The following is a 19,950-nucleotide window of genomic DNA, read 5'->3' as shown; positions in this document are numbered from 1 at the left end:
GCCTTCTCTTTGCCTCTGTGGAAGCACTCCATGCACATGAGCAGAGCAGCACCTGGGTTTGCAGAAGAGCAAGGAATGTGCAGAGTTTTCCAAAGGATGCCCATTGCCGTGGCTCCATCCAAGTTGAAGGAGTTGCGTTGTCTTACTGAAATAAACCTGGCCTCATGGTTGTGCAGCTGTCTGAGATATGGGTTGGGAGGTGCTCAAGACAGACCCAGTATTTCTCCTGATCTCTTCTTATCATTAACACATGACATCTAGTATAGATCATTGCCATGTTTTTTTGTTCATCGCGTGCCTGCATGCAGGCCACACACATTGTGACAGCTTTGGTCCCTTCTTGATCTCGTGCCTCCACACCTTTTCTTTCCATCTTTGTGTTCATTCTTACTCCTCCTCTTTCCTTTCTCTCTTTCGTTTGATTTTTCCTCTCTCCTCGGCTTGCACGCATGCACACAGACAAACACATACGCATACAAAGCCCTTTCACAGTTGGATCATCTGTTCTTGGCTCTCGCCCACATCTCTTTTTGATGTGGTTTCTAGAGGGTTTGGGCCAAGTCCCCCATTTCTCTCTCTGACATCAGGAAGCCTGCTGCAGCCTCTGATTCCAGCCGGATCTGGTTAACTCTCTTAGGAAACCTTGCCACCTACCAGAGTACGACTAGCACTCTAAGCCTGGCCGGAAGGGAGAAAGAGGGCTTGATCTATGCTGAGTTACAACCTGATGTTCTGAACAGTTACTCATGATTTACAGTGATCTGCATGAGCACTGAACAAGGTTCTGAGCTGATGCAGCATGGAGTGTCTGGAGACACTGACTATGGAGCTGCTCCTTTAGAAGATTTTTCCCTTGTTGGAGTTGTGTGGTTGCTTTCCCTCTGCAAAGCTGGCTGCATAGGAGCACTCCCCTGAGCTCCAGGCAGGGCTCTGCCTCTCAGCTCCTGTTTTGGAGCTTCTTTGAAGGATTTAAAGTACATTTTCTCTTGGCCTCAGCCTGGGACATCTTTCAGCTTTTTTGAAGCCCTGTCTGGTGCAATACTGTCCCTCTAGCAGGGAGGACAACCTGTTCATTTGAGCACCATGTCAGAGAGAAACGTCCGTGGTCCCCGGGATATGCAGCTGTCAGTCCCACAGGCAATTCCTTCTCTGGCAGGCAGTGTAAATATGGTGTGATTATGAGAGAGTGAGTAGACAAGTTTAAAAAGGCTTAACAGCATTTGGGTCTAAATGACCCCTCTTCTCTGGAAGGTTTCAAAGATGTGCGGTCACTTTTGGAAAGAGAGGCTTTCCTGAGCGCTCCCTGTGTGATGTCTCTGTGCGGCCGCGGAGCGGCTGCAGCGCAGCTGGCTGAGCTCACAAGTGCTGTGGAGTCCCCTGGGGGCTGCAGGGAATAGCTGTGCCTTCAGCACAGAGCGGGTGCATGGGACAAAGGCACAGAGGCAGGGATACAGCCCGCTCGACCCTTCTCATGAACTCCTGCCCAAGCTGCCCTCGTGGCTTGTCTCAAATCCTGTTAAATCGGCAGCAAAACTTTCACCAGCCTAGGTAAAGAGCAAACATTTTCAATCAGGTCAATTCCAGGGCCAGGGATGGGGTTAGGAGGGAAATACCTGTGCGACAGTTTGCTTTAATAGAACAAGGAAGGAGGTGAGAGTAGATTGCTTTGGGCATGGGTAATGGGGCATGGAGACCTCACTGACTCAGCCAGCACTGCAAACTCTGTCCTGGTCACTCAAGCTGTGTCTGCTTGTCCTCTTGTCTGAAATGAGCCCATCATCTCAGCCTGCAACCTAGCAGGCTCATGTCCCCTGCCACAATGCATCTTTCCATGTGGCACTAACTGGCCACACCAACCAGGAGCTGGGGCCGGAGGGGCTGTGGAGCCTGGACCCCATTGGCTTCTCTTGCAGCTCAGTGGTGAGGTGGGGACAGTTTGCCCCATGGCTGCCCACACAGCCCACAAGCAAACTTTGCATTTGCTCATGATCCTGGGCTAAATTTGTTCCTTTCTAAAAGGAAAATTTGCATGGAACAGGCTAAAAGGCCTCAGGCTCCCCCAGCGTGGGCCTGGGGTTCTGGGATAGCACAGCTCCTCCCTGAAGCTGGCTAATAGAAATCAGTCCTGATTAGGATTAGTCCAGCCAGCACTGAGCTGGCAGGCTGATAATCTAATAAAAATTCCCAGGATTGGTTTACTCTGGGGAGGATTTGTGCTGGACACGGGAGGAGTAGGATTAGCCCAGCTGTGTTAGGGAAGGGAGAGCAGCCCAGGGTGGGCCGGGAGGCTGCCGAGAGGGTGGGGGGAGCAAGATGGACAGCAAGAGTAAGTGGAAGTGACAGGGTCAGACCGGGCCTTTGTCCTACAGCCTGATTAGAGAGTCTGCCCCCAGTTTCTTACACTTTGGGATGTTGTCGGACAAACTAGAGCTTAAATCTGTCAGAGCGCAGTAGAGATTGGAGTTGACATCCCAGGAACATATTCCTTGCTGTGCAGAAATCCAGCCCTGCTGGGAAAATGTGAAATGCCCACCCCAGCCCCCTCTGAGCTGGAGGAGATAAGCTCAACTTCTTCCTTTAGCTGGGTTGGGTAGTTGAGGCTGAGAGCAAAGATGCTTGTCCAGAAGCCAGGATCTGCCATGAGTGATCTGTGTTGAGTTCCATACTGGTCTCTCCAGCTTCAGCCCCTGATGGAGAGGAAGTCCTGAAAGCCAGGTTGCTCTCTAGCTGAAATCACCAGGCTTTGTTTTATGTGGTGGCAAAGGCACCCAGGATATGTGAGAACTCAGCAGATCTTTGTCCCTCCACAGAATCTTTGAGTGGGCACTAAAGCTCTTTAGTGTGCAGGGAGGAGGTCTGAAGCTGCAGGCAGTGACTCTTCAGACTGGGGCTGCCAAGGACATTTTGGGCTGCTGTTGTTGAAGAAGACTTTTAATGGGGGAAGCAGAGCAGGAAGGTAATTTTTGTGCAGTAATATCCAGGCCCCAGCTATGCAGGCAGTGAGGAACAAGCTTTGCAGTGTTGGTTTTTTGGCAGTCCTGTGAGGGCTCCATGCCACACTGGGTTGCCTGGGGAGCTTCTGGTGTGTCTGGTGCAGCACACAGGCATGGAGAGCTCCCTCAGCCTCTCATCTGGCTGCTCTTATGGGGAGCGGAGGGCATCCAGGCTGCTTTTTTCCTCCAGGAATTCTCAGCCTGTAGTGCCTGGAATGACTGTGAAAAACAGATGTAACCCTGAAAAGTGAGTGCCAATTTCCCTCATTTTAAATCAGGATTATATGGGGGAAGAACAAATACTCAAAGTTTTCACCTTAATGCTGCATAAGATGATCTGTGCGTTATTTCAGATATATTCTAGTGCAGAACCTAAAGGTGCCCTGACAGCCTGCTCTGTCTGCCTCAGCTGTTCAGTGCTTGCTAGGTAAGTCAGGAGAGAAAGAAGCCCCACAGCCTTCTGAATTCATTTTAACTCTCCCTGTTACTGTGTTCTCCTCACCTTCAACTCATCTAGACTGACTCTTCTGCTTCTTGCCTGGGAGTTTCATCACAAAATCCCAGACTCTCTTAAATGTGTCTTATCCCTGTGGGGACGCTGCAGAAAGAGACCCTTTGGAGCATGAAGGGGCAAGTCCTGCCAGGAGCAGAACCAGAACAGCCCCTTCAGATGTTCCTGGACACAAGGCAGGAGCTGTATAGGATGCAAACCCCCTCAGAACTTAACAGAGAAATGCCCTTGGACCTACAGAGGGTGCAGATTTTGTGAGGGGGTTTTTGTCCTTTCAACAGTCTGCTGCTCCTGTGGATAGACTGGAGCATTTCCCAGCTGAGTGGATCTGTCTGTGGACCAGCATCTTAAAAGCTCTGGGGTCTGGTGGTTGTTTGGGACACCCTCCCCTTCAACTACCAACCTCCATCCCCCAAAAAGGTGAAAAAAAAAAGAAAAAGTCTCTAAGATGAATCTAGGATAACTAAATAAAAGGAGCTGTGTCCTCTCCAGGCTTGGGTAGCTGCATATATGATTGTCATCTTGATGAAATCCCCCCGGATGTAATGAGCTGATTTTCTGCTGTTAATATTGCATCTGCTGATGAAGGATTCGTTAGGATAATGGAACGAAGCTAAAATATAAATGACTCGCTGTCAAGAAGCAGCTTTTGCTAGTGTTCTCCTGACAGTTCCTCGGCCATGGCTAGGGAGTTTTGTGTGCTCTGCACATGTTTCCAAGGTGTGTGCAATCATTGGGTCCTGCATAGACAGGGACACAGGGGTGTCAGGGTACGTTCCTTACCAGCCCACTGCCTGGCTGCCAGGAACCCTCTGGCACACCACGGGCACTGGCAGGGTTCTCTGTGCCTCAGAGAGCAGCAGCCAGGGAAAGTTGCTCCTTTGCTGGGCTGAGGCTGCCAGAAGAGGGGAGGGAATGTATGCTGCTGGAAAAGCATCTGTGCCTTCACTCCAGATCATTTTCGGAGCTGGCATGTTCCTTTTCTCTTCCAGTTTAATTGCAAAAGTCGCTGTGTTTTCTTTCTGAACAAGACAAATCAGTTTAAGCACATTACAAAGTGAAACAGATATTTGCTCACAAAGTTCTTGCAAATGCAAAGTATTATTTTAGTTGGAAAATGCAAAAAAGATCTTGATAAAAGTGGTTGTCGTACTGCTGAATAGTAATCCAACATCTGGGCAGAAAATCTCAAAGTTCCACTGTTGGTTTGGAGAGATGGGGTTGGTTTTCCTTGCAAAAAAAGTAGAAAAGAACCAGCTCTGTCAGTGAGGAGATTTTAACTTGAATGCAGTTTTGCACATGTGACCGCAGGACTAGTTTCTCACCCCATCTCAGGGCTGTGCACACACCTGAGCAGGTGTCAAGTCATTGTTATCAGATGTGGAGGGAGGAAACTTCTACAAAATACCTCTAAAGAATACTTTTTCAAGTATCTTTGGTATCTTTGACTTTCTGTACATTTCATTAAAACATTAACCAAAAAATAAAATTCCCAGCCTTTCCTTTTACCCTGTGCCTGAGGGCATTTGGTGTTTTCCCTTCAAGTCCATAGACTCATGTCCAGTTCCTAGACCCATGAGAATCTCAGCTTTCACTGTTTTTTGAGGGGGATTTTTTTTAGTTTTTAATCACATTTCTCTCTCTTCTGATTACCAAGGGGAAAAAAGAAAGAATGCAAGCAAGAACAATAATGGCTCAAAAATTAAATTAAAAAACCTTCTTTTCCATTATTATTTTTCAAATCCCATTTTTCAGCCATCAATGTCAGGTATCAGAGCAGTGATTTTAGGGGTTTTTTAATAGCAGTTTTTCTGGAAGTGTGAGGTGGTGGTGTCCAGCCCCTCTAATCTGCACATCTTTGGTTGAATATTTGAACAAAGCCTGGCCTGGAACTACTTTTGGGGAGTTCCTCTCACTGTTCAGACTCCTCTAGTGAGGAACATTGGTGGTTTAATTGAATCATTCTTTACAAAAGACTGTGAATATCAGTGATGAAGGAGGGTGGAGACACATGAATACGATGCTGGAAATTTTGCACTGAAATGTATTTGATTGAAAACAACCTTCTGACCAAGTGAAATTCAGAGTGTGTCGGGATAAACATACATGTAGCACTTTGTTAGCCTTTTTGTGAAAATATTTCTTTGCTTTTCTTCATGATAAATTCTACATGCAAGAAAATTTTCAACTTAAAACTTATTTTCCCCAAGATATTTGTCAGGATAAAGAACAACCTTTTTTTGTCCAGCTTTCTATCAGAATTTGACTTGTGCAAACATAAGGAAACAAGTGAGTGGCCTCCCTGGACACCAAATCCAAAGGACAAGGAAGCCCAGTCATCTCCCCGTTCCTGTCCCATTGAATTCCTTGAGACAGCTCTGCCAAGACTCTGATATGCCAGAAAAGGCAGAACAGGGACATTTTCTAGGGGATGAGAGTTACTCCCAGTGGGAAAGTGGTACAGAAAACGTGGAAAACCTTTTGTGCTTCTGTACTTTATACTACACAAGCTTTAAAATTCCAAATCACAGAGGAAGAAGCTGGTGAACAATTTGCAATTTCTTTGCTACCTCTTGGCGAGAGTAACACCGCCAGTCCCGGGAAATTGCAAGTTGTGAGCTGGGCTCCAAAAATGTGAGATCATCATGGAGGTTTGGAGATGGAGTAGGGAAATGCCGAAGGGTATGACATTCTTGGACTTGCATTCTGAGACCTCCAGCCTATCTGGGCTTTTTCTCTGGAGAATTAGCCTTGGCAAGGGGGAGGGGGTAGGCAGGGAGGTCTGACCAGAATCCGCCCCTCTTGGCATCTCTGAAGCTTTTTATAACAGTTGCTTAAGGGCAAAGAGCCAGATCCTGAGCCAGCATTGGTGTCAGCAAGGCCTCTGTGATTCACACACACTCGGGCTCTCCTCCCAATGTCAGGGAAACTCTTTTGAGGAATTTGGTTGCAAATTCAAGCATGGCTTGGCTGGGACTGAGTGTCTGTGTTATGGGAGGGACCTCTTGGCTCTGGGGCTTGTTGTCGTTTGGCAGGCTCAACCTATAGCAACCAGCCTGGGGGGATAGCACAGACTTCTCAAATCCTCTGCTTCTGCTTTTCCTCCATTTCCACTCTTCTCCAGGTACCTCCAGGGCCTAGCAAGCCCTGTCACCTCTTCCCACGTACCAGGTCTCTTGGGCCATCACTGGGAGCATTTCTGTGTGCATGCTTCTGTGTGTCACACTTACTTTTTTTCTAGGGTCCCCTGCTTCATCATTAGCTTAATCAGTGTTGTGTTAAGTTTCATGCTTCCTTTGACCTTTATTTTTGGCCTGGTTATGCTGTTTATATGCCTCTGACACTTGTCCCCTGGTGCTATTGCCAGGGAAACTCAGCACTGAGGCCTTTCCCTTTTCCCCCACCCCCTTGTCCCTTTCTGTTTAATTTTTTTTTTCTTTCCCCGCTCTCTCTCTCTCCTTTTTTTTTTTTTTTTTTTTTTTTTTTTAAACATGGTTTTCCTAAAAAGTTTTTTAATCAATCAAATTTGAGGCAGAAAATAGGTTTGGTCACGCCTGGTCCTTGGGTCGTGTGACACTCACTCAGGGTCCTGACAGCTCCTCAAAGGGGGCACCCGGGCCGAGGAGGGGGGCAGGAACGCGTTTCCCCAGGAAAGAGCCGGTTTCCATGGCACTGCCCCCACCTCTCCGCCATCCGCCAGACCGACGTGGGCCTGAGGCTCTTCAAAAGGGGCGTTGGGAAGCGTCGGGAAGCGTTGGGAATCGTGCGTGTGTGCGGGGCCGGGAACAAAACGGAGGCGCGGGGGCGGCGGGGGCTGCGCCACAGCTGCCGGGGTTCTCTGCCTCCGCAGCTCGCGGGGAGCCAGGGCCCCAGACAAATCTGCATAATCAGGGGCTTTTCATAAATGCCCCATTTTTCATCCCCATCTAAGACGTTTGCTCAGGGAGAGCCGGTAGCCCTGGCATGGACGGACCGCGCCCAGCGCTTCCCAATCCCAGTGCTCACCCCGAGCTCTGGCCTCACTTGCCCTGCGCTCCTACACCCTCGTCCTCCTGTGTCCTGTCCCTGCAGGCGGGCAGGTGCCCACTCCTCTGTCAAATGCAGCTCATGCTGCTCTGCTATGGCACGGTGGCACTGTGGCACTGTGGCACTATGGCACTATGGTATTATGGCTCTATGGCACTGTGGCACTATGGCACGGTGGCACTGTGGCACTATGGCACTGTGGCACTGTGGCACTATGGCACTATGGTATTATGGCTCTATGGCACTGTGGCACTGTGGCACTGTGGCACTGTGGCACTATGGCACTGTGGCACTGTGGCACTATGGCACTGTGGCACTGTGGCACTATGGCACTGTGGCACTGTGGCACTATGGCACTGTGGCACTATGGCACTATGGCACTGTGGCACTGTGGCACTATGGCTCTATGGCACTGTGCCACTATGGCACTGTGGCACTGTGGCACTATGGCACTGTGGCACTGTGGCAATGTGGCACTGTGGCACTGTGGCACTATGGCACTGTGGCACTGTGGCAATGTGGCACTGTGGCACTGTGGCACTATGGCACTGTGGCACTGTGGCACTGTGGCACTGTGGCACTGTGGAACTATGGCACGATGGCACTGTGGCATTCTGGCACTGTGGCACTGAGGCACTGTGGCACTGTGGCAATGTGGCACTGTGGCACTATGGCACTATGGCACTGTGGCACTATGGCACTGTGGCACTGTAGCAATGTGGCACTATGGCACTGTGGCACTGTGGCAATGTGGCACTATGGCACTATGGCACTGTGGCACTATGGCACTGTGGCACTGTGGCACTGTGGCACTATGGCACTGTGGCACTGTGGCACTATGGCTCTATGGCACTGTGGCACTGTGGCATTCTTGCACTGTGGCACTGTGGCACTGTGGCATGATGGCACTGTGGCACTGTGGCTCTATGGCACTGTGGCACTGTGGCACTATGGCACTGTGGCACTATGGCACTGTGGCACTGTGGCAATGTGGCACTGTGGCACTGTGGCACTATGGCACTGTGGCACTGTGGCAATGTGGCACTGTGGCACTGTGGCACTATGGCACTGTGGCACTGTGGCACTGTGGCACTATGGCACTGTGGCAATGTGGCTCTGTGGCACTGTGGCAATGTGGCACTATGGCACTATGGCACTGTGGCACTGTGGCACTATGGCACTGTTGCAATGTGGCACTGTGGCAGTATGGCACTGTGTCACTGTGGCAATGTGGCACTGTGGCACTGTGGCACTGTGGCTCTATGGCACTGTGGCAATGTGGCACTATGGCACTATGGCACTGTGGCACTGTGGCACTATGGCACTGTGGCACTGTGGCACTATGGCACTGTGGCAATGTGGCAATGTGGCAATGTGGCACTGTGGCACTATGGCACTATGGCACTGTGGCACTATGGCACTATGGCACTGTGGCACTGTGGCAATGTGGCACTGTGGCACTATGGCACTGTGGCACTGTGGCACTGTGGCACTGTGGCAATGTGGCACTGTGGCACTGTGGCACTGTGGCTCTGTGGCACTGTGGCAATGTGGCACTATGGCACTATGGCACTGTGGCACTATGGCACTATGGCACTGTGGCACTGTGGCACTATGGCACTGTGGCACTATGGCACTATGGCACTGTGGCACTGTGGCAATGTGGCACTGTGGCACGATGGCACGGCCCTGCTGGGGCCGGGATGGAGGGAGCGTGTCACAGCTTCACGGCCGTGTCCGTGCCTTGGCTCTCAGCATGTGCCACAACGTTCTGGGCTTTTTCCTTGGGTCCTCCCTGATTCCCTCACCCTGCCCTAGGAACCACTTGCCTTTCTGCTGACTGCATCCAAGGCTCTGCACCTGGGATTTTAAAACCCTTTTCTTTCCCCCCAGCCCCTTTCTCAAGCTCTCTCACTCTTCTCCCCCCTGTCCTTTTCCCCACACCCTTTCCAGTTCTTCATTTGTACAGGGTCTTTTTCTTTCTCTCTTTTTTATAATTAATGATTAGCTTTAATTGGTTTGCTTAGGCAGCCTGACAGCAAATTAGCAGGAGCCAGCCCAGGGCTGCCAAATGCCAAGTTTGGGGACTGCTATGCTTTACAGATGCTGTGGGAGGAGATGAACTCCTTGGGATCCCCCCTTGGCACTCCCCTCCTGCTCTGCTGGGCTGTAGCTGTGCTGTGAGCTGGAGGTCTGGGGACTTCCCTGGTCCTTAGTGCCATCTGTGCTGGGAAGCTGGGACAGACACTGCATACTGTCCCTGCTCCTCTGTCCCTTGCCTGGCTCCAGCATTTCCAGGGTGTCCAGTGGGCACTGAACTGCACGGTTACCTCTGGAATGGACTGTGTCCCTTTCCTACTGCCCAGTGCTGGTTTTCCTCTCGTTTTTGTGTGATCATCTTTATTGAGCTGAGCTCTGCTCAACAGGTTTGAGCAGAGGGGAAAGACTGAGAGGCAGGGCAGGGTCTCCCAGAGAGCACCGTGCCAAGGGGTCTCTCCAGTACAGCAAAGCAGGCAGCTCTACCAGTGCTAAAGTCAGGTAATGGGGACAGGGTGGGGAGACAAGGGGGGATTTGCTCTTTTCCTCCTTCACAGTGATTTTCCTTTGCTTTGCTTTGCCTTTTTTTATAGCTCCTATTTTTCTTTTTTTATGAGAGAGAAACTGCAGGGTTTCCCCAGGGCTGGGAAGAGCTCTTGGTCCCAGGCTGCTCCCAGCCAGATGGAGGGGAAAAGAAGGGGGGCAGTGGGCCCATAATCCTGAGAGGAGAGTTTTCCTGGTTAAAGAGGACTGGGGATAGAGTCTAGGACATTTCAGCAAGTTGTTTCAGGAAGAAGGGGCAGACCATGACCTATTTGGGATGCTTGTGAATTTTCAGCACAAAACTTTGCTGGGAGCACTGGCAGCAGTGTAGCCATGCAACTGGGGATGGAGTTGGTTTGTGCTGCGCTGCTGGTATTGCCTTGTAATAGCAGCCAAAAAAGGGAGAAATGGGAAATAACACGAGTTTCCCTCTCCTTCAGCCCAGGTCTTTTCAGCTGAGCAGTCCAAGATTGGCAGGAGATGATAGCTGAGTGAGGCTGCTCAGCTGGATATATAGAGCAGCCAAAATATTCCAACCCTTCTGCAAAACCAGGAAGGTTGGTTGGGCTGGTGACAGCAGGGTATGTTTCTTTCCCCAGGAATCCTGGACTCTCTCAGTTATCCTTGCTTCAGGGGTTAAATGGGTGATTTGCCCTTTCTGGACACCAATCCAACCCTCCAACTGAATGTTAATATCTATATATGCCTTTTTATGGGATCCAGAATCCAAATAGAGAAGTGAAATCAGAGGGATGTGGTGTCTTCCTGGGATTTCTGTCATGGAGGAACAGCCTTTTTGTCAGTCACAGGGGTCCCTGCTGCATTCCAGATTCATGAAAGATGGAAGCCAGCACAAACACGTCTGCTCTCAGATCTGCATGTTGTTCAGCTGTGAGTGTACTGGCAAACACCATGCTGTGCTACCTTGCTGCAGCCTGGCCTCTTTCCCAAAGACTGGTACGATTACAGCTCACTCAGGTGACAACACTTATAATGCATGCAGAGACTGGAGCCAGCAGGTCTCCTGTGGGGCTCAGAGGCTTCAGTCACAGGGCTCTCTCCCCTGCCCCTGCCCAGGACATATGTGCACTCCCTCACAGCTCTTGTGTCCCTCCCCAGTCCTGATGACACTCTCAGAGTTCCTCACGTTGCTTTGTAGGTGTTTTGGACTTTAGTTGAGCTTTGGGCCTCTGCAGAGCAAGTCTAGGGGATGAGTCTTCCTATCCCGAGGGAAGAGGGAAAGGGATGAGGAGAAGTGTGAGAAGAATATTTGCTAGAAGTCACTGAGACCTCACAGCTCATTTCAATTTTTAGGTGGTCTTGGTTTATTCCCAAGCAGATATCTCTGCAGTAGCAGAAGATATATTTGATTTGTGGCAAAACTTCCATGTTTTGTGCACTTGGATAGTCTCCATTTGTTTCACACCCCACCCCCCTCAGGTGGTGTTTTAAGACCCTTTTCACTTTCCTGCTTGCATGTCACTGTCCTTCAGTGAACCAGAGGGGCTCAAAGAGGTGGCCACACGCTGAACACTCTTGTGTGACAAAAAGGCTGGGACAGATCCAGCTGGTCATGAACTAGGCTGTGTCACCTGTGTTGACCTATGTCTAGGATTAAATCATGCTCGGTGTTTTTTGCCAGGTGATGCTTTGTCCAGGATGGACAGGTGATTACACACTCAAACCCTGTAGCAATGGCCATAGCTACTAGTGAAGCACTCGTGGTACTCATCAGAGCGTGGGGATGGGCAGTGCTGGGGTGGCTGGATTCCCACTTGTACGGCTGAGTGCAGAGGGCTCACCATTTGCTTGCTTTGTGGTCTGTCAAATTTATTGCTGTTATATACTGATCAGGACCTTTTCAAAACTTGGTAGTGCCACTGGAGTGTCAGGCACTGCACAGAATTGAAGGAGGGCACAGCTTCCTCTCCAAGAAACCAGCCGTCCCTCTCCCTGCTGTCACAGCTGTCCCTTCCCGTCTGTTTTAGCAATGTGGGTGCCAGGATTCACCCTTTCCCTTTGCAGTTTAGGGGCTCCATGATAACTGTGTAGTTCTTGATAATTGAAGAGCAGCTGAGGTTCACCAGCTGTTTCACTGTAGAGCTGCAGGGGGAAGACTGAAGCATGGAGTTGAAGGTGCCTGAAGATGTCCTCAAAGCTCATGAAGTGACCCCCTAAGGAATTATCCCACCTGGGCTCCAGGGTTCCCAACACAATCCATCCCACAGGCTGCCAACACTACCTGTCATTGCAAAAAATGACAAGGGGAGCACATGATGGCTCCTGTCCTGCCCTGCTGTACCTTTGGCTTGTCTTGCTTCCCTTCCTGTCCTCTTCTTCCTCAGGCACTCGCAGCTCCCAGCACATGCCCTGACTCCTGCCTGGACAGCCTGAGCTGGCTCCTTTAAGGCAGGCACGCCAGGGGACTGCACGTGGTGCCAGCCTTCACTGTGAGTGCCTCTCGCGCTTCCCCCTTGGAAAGTTTCCTGCCCAATTGTTATGTGCGATCTGATCTGAAAGTTGCTCTCTAAGCTTCTTGTCACATTTTGACTTAATGAAGTGCAACTGGAGTGGGAATTGGGGTTCATCACGCCAGTCTCACTGCGCTCCCTTGTTGTCAGAAAACAGGGGCGGTTGGGGACCGTAATGCAACGCTGCAAGTCGTTATCATTCCGGTCAGTCTGTTTAACACAAAATTAAACAAAGAACTAATTAGTGCCTCATGAATTAATAAATGCGCAGTTGCCGGGTAGGAAGGGGAGGAAGGAAAAAAGGTTGTTGAAGGAAAGATACTGAAAAAGTCGAATTAGGATGTTGTGTCAAGGGGAAAAAAAAACTGAGTCCACTTTGGCGAAGAGTTTGGATGCATTGGTTTCCTTGGAATAAGCTCCCCTCCTCCTCCTCCTGCATCCTGCACGGCTGCTCTTGGAGCAGTGATGAACGGCAGGCACAAGGAATAGGCAGCCTTTCAGTGCTTCTTCAGGGGGGCTTACATGAAAGATGGGGACAAACTTTTTAGCAGGGCCTATAGTGATTGGACAAGGTGTGATGGTTTTAAACTAAAAGAGGCACAATTTAGCCTAGAAATAATGAAGAAAATTGTTTTGGTGGGGGTAGTGAGACCCTGGCACAGATTGCTCAGAGAAGCTGTGGCTGCACCATCACTGGAAGTGTTCAAGGCCAGTTTGGATGGAGCTTGGAGAAACCCGGTCTAGTATAAGGTATCCCTGCCTATGGCAGGGGAGTTTGACTATATATGACCTTTAAAGGTCCCTTCCAACCCAAACCATTATAGGACTTTATGATTTTCCAGTAATGTTCCCTAGAAGTTGGATGTGGGGCTCAATAGCCAAATACAAATACTTACCCAAAGCAGATGTGGGAGCTAAGAGGTGTGGTGTTAGAAGGCCATCACTGGAAAGGAGGGAGACTTCATATATGTTCATGGTGAGCAAGTCTCTTCTCTTTGTCTGAAGGCTTTTTTTCCAGGGGAAGCCACAGATTGACACAGTAACAGTGTGTAAATCTCAGATTAACTGTGTCCCAGCAGCCCTCCCCCTGCTCCTTGTCCTCTCTGGACCCCTTCCCACCCAGAGCGGTGCAGTGCTGGAGGCCAGCCCACAGTGGGGCTGGGTGTGGGGGCTTGTCCCCACCGCTGCTGTGCCATGCCACACTGCTGGTGAGCAGGCTCGGCTCTGGCACATTGTCAGGCAGGGAAGCAGAGCTGGGGGAGGGAAGAGTCCATCCTTAAGAGGACATGTCAAGTACAATTAGCGTTATCTGTCTAAATATGTACTGGGAACACAGAATACAAGAGGAGGCCTGGCTGGCTTTAATGGAGACATATGCAAGGTCATATTGCCTCATACAATCCCCCAATCTGATTTGGGGATTACACATTCTAAGTAAATTGGCGTTATTCCTCTTGCATCATTGATAAGCTGCGGCCAAAAGAAGAGTAAAAAAAAAAAAAACAATTAAAAACCCAATCCGAAGAATTGATCGTGCACAGGGGTTAGGGAGTGAAGGCAGGAAGGCAGAGAGTTACAAGCAGAGAGCTCTGGAAAGAGGGAGAGAACAAAAGAGAGGGGGTGAAAAAACAGTGTGACAGAGTGGCAGAGAAAACAGTGGAAGGAGCAAGGAAGAAGGGGAGAACAAAGGGAAGAAGAAGGTGGAAGAAAGGATGCCAGAAGGACCTAGGCTACCAGGGTAGGAGAAGCACCTCAAATCAGGGAGCTGTTACCCTGCTCTAGCCATGCCCTCCCCCTTTTAGCATCAGGATTTGAGTGGGAAAGGAAGGAACCAGGCTGGTTATGCACCTTCCTCACCAGAGGGGCTCTGTCCTCCTGTCCATCCATCCATCTGGGATATCTCACCAGCTCCTTCCTGCTCTAGGTCATAGCCAACACGTGGCCTCTGTCTTTGGCGGCAGCAGAGTGTAAGTGATAGGAGGAGGCCATCCACGTGCACAGAGTGCCAGGGCCCTGGAACATAGGGGTAGCCCATGGCAGCAGTACAGAGTTCCCTGAATCCCTCTCACTCTTGTCCTACAAGGGACTCAGGAGGGTCTCAGAAGGGCTGAGTTGTGGCACACACTGCTGCACCTGGAGAAGGAAACATGCAGAGAGCCGGTGTGTGCTATGGGCAGCTGGGGGTCCTGGATTCAACCATGGGCACGCTGTGCGTCCCCTCGGGGCAGTTGGGAGAGCTTTTTTTTGGCAGAGCTGCGAAACACAGACTACAGGAATGGGCCAGGCACCCTTGCCACTCTGCATGAAGCCACCGTGTTCTCCTGGCCACCTCCTAGCTCTGGGAGAGGGAAGTCCCTGTCTGGCTGCAGAGCAGACCTCTCCCAGCCATGAGCTCTCCTCCCACCCTGCCTGCGCAGAATAACCCCCTCCAGAAGTCTCATGGCACGGCTTTTATGCTCTGTCACATTTTTGGAACATATGGTTTTAAATAATTCAATTTACTTTTCATGTATTTTGCTGTGACTTTTTTTTCCACTGTCCCTTTTCTCCTTCCTCCTCACTCTCTGCATTCTCCTGGGCAGAAAATGCACAGATGAGTGGATAAAGGGGCTCAGTGACATGGGACCCAGTCCTGCACCCTGTCATCTTGTGCCCCAGAAGGTGCTCAAGGGAGACCTCACCATTAGCACACGGGTGATCCTCTGGGAAAGAGGGGTCAATAGAGGAAATGTGAAGATTGGGAAGGGAAAATCTGGCATGGAGCACAACACAACCTTAGATGTGTGGGCAAAGTATGGAGCAGAGCAGCACAAGGTCTGTCTCTGGTGTCTCTGTCTCCTGGGGAGCAGGATTCAGGCCAGTAATAGCTGGTCTTTATGTGAAATTATTCCCAACCCTCATTAGGAACCTCTTGCATGGAGAAGTGCCATGGGATGCATGGCACTGTGGGGTACAGCCAGGAGGAGGAAAGCATTTTGTTCGCTTGAGAAGTCTGCATGTCCAATGCTGGACCATGTTTTTATCCAGCTTTTGTGCGTCTTGGCTCTTACTCTGGTGTGCCCTGTGTGTTAACTGGATCCTTTCTTTTTTCACTCCAGAATGAAGTGAATTTAGAGCTAAAAACGAGGCAAGAAACAAGGCCTTGAAATCTCCGAAAGGTAGGAGAGACTTCAGACTGCAATGGGTATGTCACTATGCTCTCCTGGGTTCTCTTTTCCTCTATTTCACACTTACGGCCTGCTCACTGTGGCCATGTCTGCACTAGAACTTCTGGGGCTGGGCTGTTGTTACTCATGAAGAGAGATGGAATCAGAAGAAGGTGAAGTGTAGATGTGGCATATGTGTGTCCTAATCCTGTCTTTGTCTTTGTACTGCAGTTGTTCTGGGCACTTGGTTTTGTCACTGAGGGTTTTCCTTAATATCTTCTCTACTGCCTCTATCTTTACAGCTAAAAAAGTGTAATGATTTTGGTGAAAGGGAACTGCTTTATCTACATCCATGTGTGCTGCGGGAGATGGATATAAGGACTGAGTAGGATGCAGTCTCCATCTGCTGTGAAGTTCTGCTGAGCTCAGTTCACATAATTCAGATGGTGATGTGCATGTTCTCCTCTTCTGGCACATCTTCATCTATTCAGATGCAGAGTCGTGGTGGCAGAGTGGAAGCATTTTGGTGCCTCCAGCAGAATCCGGGCTTTCCTGGTTTTGCCCTTTACCTAGACCTTCATGGTCTGTCTTAGAAGAAAAAGGCCCAGCTTCACAGTCTCCTGGAGCTGGATGGTCACTTACTCTGTGCCTGGCAAGAGTTAGAGGTCTAGAGCCCAGGGAAATGGAAAATGATATTGTCTCTGAAATGCCTTATTTCCGTATGCTGGGTAAGACACTCCCTATGCCACCTCAGATAATGGTTACTGAGAAGTCCCTACCATGCTGGGGCAGTTCCTGGCTCCTCTTCTGCGCCCCAGGAGGACCACAAAGTTCCTTGTGTGTCACCTGAAGAGTTCCCATTCTCCCCATGTCTCTGCTCTGTACCCCCTGCATCACCAACCACTACTGGCCTCTCACATTGCTCCCTCCCCTCCATCCCCAGGCACCAAGACAGGTGTGAGGGCAGGAGAGGCCGTGGGGAGGGTGGGAGGTGCTCAGCCCTGTGAGACATTACTCAGAGGTGCCAGGAGCAGTCACTGCGGTGTGTGCGCTCAGAGCATCCCTGCAGCAGTGAGGACCCCCAATGCCCCGTTTTGGGGAGCTCATGGACTGAGTCTGAGCAACATCTGAGGGTCCCAGGCTGGCTGGGGTGGGAGGGGGCCCCAAACTGGGCTGGGCAGTGTCAGAGGTGACCGGTGGAAGGCCAGTGTTATGTAAATACTGCTGCTGTAACATGGCAGGCCTGAATGGCCCTATGCATCCATCCATCATTGCTGGGGAACAGAAGCCTCCCTTGGAGCACGGGGGGCCAGCAGTGTGGGGCATGCAGACACAGGCAGCATGTGCCCTACTCATAAACTGTTTGTTTTCTTTTTGTCTCTCTCATTTCGGGACACCCCACCGAGAGCCACTCTGTTCTGTCCTTGCAACCTCTCCCCCAGCCTTCCCCCCACCACTTCAGGCCTTCCTTTTCCTCCCTTCTTTCCCCGGCCCTTAAAAAAATGGAGGGGAGAAAAACGGGGGGAAAAAAAGTGCCCAGTTCACATTGCGGCTTCTTTCTCTGACTTCAAAGGCTCCTCATCATTGTTTGGGATCGGCAGGCAGTGGCCCTGAAAACGTGATCACAGCCAGGCACAGTGTAGGTCACCACTGAGCGCCATGCTCCAAGTACTGAAAGGAACAGGCAGATTCTTCCCTTTTCATGCTTCACAACCCTGGTTACAGCACTCTGCGTCGCCCGTGTGCTCCTCGCCGCATGGCTGTTTTTGCTCTTTTCTCCTCCTTTTCCTCCTTCTCTCTCTTTCTCTCAGGTCCCTCATTTCTCCATTCGTTTGCTTTCATCCTGCCCCTCTCTGTGCCCAGCATCACACATTTTTCACACTTTCTTCTCTTCTTTCCATTACTTTTCTTTCTCACTGTCTCCTGCCTGGCACTGCTGCCACTTCTCTTTGTTACATGAATCACTGTTTTATTTCTCCCTTTTCCCTCTTCTAAAGGTCAGGTTGGAGGTTGATTTCCTCATGCTCCCTGTTCCTGTTTAATAGCAGCCTTCCTCTGACATTTGCCCGCATTCCTGTCTTTGCCTGTGATACCTCATTCGCCATGCCCAAAACTGTGGCAGTTCTGTGATTTCTGGATTAGTCCTAGACAGCTGACAGCCCTCCCTGCAAAGGTGTGAGCCCACTGCTCTCATGTGCAGTGGGTTTATCCCCCAAAATTTAGCCTGGCCTCACATGGTAGCACGTGAGGTAGCACACAGTGCCTGCCATCAATGTCAGCTTCTAAACTTGCTCTTTGGCTTTGCTGGTTAAGCTGAGGGAGTGAGCAGGTAGGAATAGTGTTGTAGATGGATTTGGAAAGCCAGGCTCTGACTTCATATATATCACAGGGAAACATTTAAATCTTGTAGGTCTAACGTGGAACATGACACTGATGGTAGCGCTGAGGGCAGAGTTAGGCAGGGATAAGGCAGAGGAAAACGGGCCCAGCAGTTTACTGGGCATCCCAGAACACTTCCTCATGGATTTCATTGAGGGAACAACACTTCATTGTGCTGAAGCTTGGGCATGTTTGGCAGCGCAGTGAGCCACAGCCAGATGATAACTCCCTGCCTGCAGAACATCCCCCAGCAATATCTGGAGCTTCATTTTGCTGCAGAGGAAGAGCCCAGGACCCTGCACTCCTCCAGCACCCATCCAAGGAACAGCCGCCCTCTTGCCACCCCCAGAAGCGGAGATCATGGTGCTTGTGCCTCTGCTGATTTGCGAGGTTGTTTTAATGCCGAGGAGCCCACCAGGACTTGTCTCTTGCTAAATAGGCATATTAAGGGACATTGCAGCAGGGGTTATAGAGTAATAATTTGTTCTAATGAGCTGGTGTCACGTTCTCCCTGGCTGAGCTGTGCCCGAGCAGGAACCGTGGTAGGAAGGGGCTGTGCTCGCTGACCTGTCAGCCCAGGTTAATGAAGTGCCGCTCTGCTCGGGGGGTCAGAGAGCAGTTCAGCCAGTCAGCAGTGGCTCAGGGGGCTGGAGGGGATGGATGGGGCTCTTCCCTGGAGTGAATGCCCTGGGGAAGGGCTGTGCCATGCTGGACCGAGCAGCAGGGTGTACATTACGGCACTGGGATTTCCATGCTCTGCTGGTGGCTTGAGTGCCACAGCATCCTCATCAAACCATCTGCAGACAAGGGTGAAACTGCTATGGCTGGGCACTGGCTGGGGCTTGCTCTCTGGCCCTGTAGGAGAGCCCAGGTTGATACACTGGGAAGGAGGCTGGAAAACTCAGAGAGCACCTATCTTACAGATGTTTACAGACATGAGGGGATAGGTGCAGGGAAGTGGCTTGTGGTGATGAGCAGTATCTAGTTAGGAAGTCTACAGAGAGATGGTGCTCATCCTTACTTTTGTGCACAGAGTGTATGAACGGCCAGAAGTTCTCATTGTCCTTCCTGTTCCTTCTTTTTCCTCCCTTGATGCTCCCCCATGGCTTTCTGAGATCCTTTGGCTTGCAAGCCTAATTAGTTTATTTCATGTTTTCTGGGTACCTGGGCAAGAAAGACACAGGAACTTTTGCCAGTCCCCCAGCAACCACCCTTAGGGAGCAGGTTGGTGGCAGAACAACCTGGGTAGCTGCATTTTGAGCAGGGCTCCACATTCTGCAGAAGACAGCAGGAAACGCCACAAACAGGGAATCCTGGCCCAGTTGCTGCCTTGGGGACACATGGCCTGCCTTACTTTTGTGAATGACACAACCCCATCCATGCTGGGGCAGGATGGTGCCCTTGGCTACACCGGCACCCCGACACACAGGGCCTGTGTACCATCTTCCTTCTTTTCCTCCTCCCACTCTTTGCCCCCCCCCTCCGCTTCTCTTTGCTTTTCCCTGTCTCAATCTCTCTCTCCCTTTCATCTACTCAGAAGGCTTTACTCTACTTCCTTGTCACCCTAATTGATTGCATTAACCTTTCAGTGTATTGGATTTCCCCAGCACCGTGCAGAGAGCACTGTGCAATATGCTTATAATCCAGGCTGTAATGGACAGGGAGCAGTCAACGAGCCCCTGCTCCAACAGGTTCTGCTGACAACTTCTTCTCAGGGAGGGGGAGAGGAGTGAACCAGGGGGACCTGGGGCATGGCTGTCCTGCAGCCTGTGCAGACCTGGCCTCAGTGCTCCCCCCTGAGCAGACTTGTGTTAGCTTGTTAGAGTGGAGTCCTTGGAAAAGGA

General features: G+C 50.6%; 1 protein-coding gene across 49 annotated transcripts in view; it reads left to right on the top strand.

Moving 5' to 3' along the window:
* Window positions 1-19,950, top strand: part of CASZ1 (castor zinc finger 1) — a 282,930-nt gene that overhangs the window by 162,758 nt on the left and 100,222 nt on the right. For 32 of the 49 annotated variants that reach the window (XR_015278811.1, XR_015278812.1, XR_015278785.1 and 29 more), the window contains one exon: window positions 15,680-15,739. The exons of 1 other annotated variant lie outside the window; for it this stretch is intronic. The gene's annotated coding sequence lies outside the window, so the exon portion shown is untranslated. Of the gene's footprint in view, window positions 1-12,455; window positions 12,561-15,679; window positions 15,766-19,950 lie in introns of all 49 variants that reach the window. 16 more of the 49 variants (XR_015278805.1, XR_015278806.1, XR_015278786.1 and 13 more) reach the window with 2 other exon arrangements.

Source organism: Cyanistes caeruleus, chromosome 22, assembly GCF_971803275.1.
Source record: "Cyanistes caeruleus chromosome 22, bCyaCae1.hap1.1, whole genome shotgun sequence".
Classification (NCBI taxonomy): domain Eukaryota; kingdom Metazoa; phylum Chordata; class Aves; order Passeriformes; family Paridae; genus Cyanistes; species Cyanistes caeruleus.
This window is presented reverse-complemented; position numbering and strand designations above follow the sequence as displayed.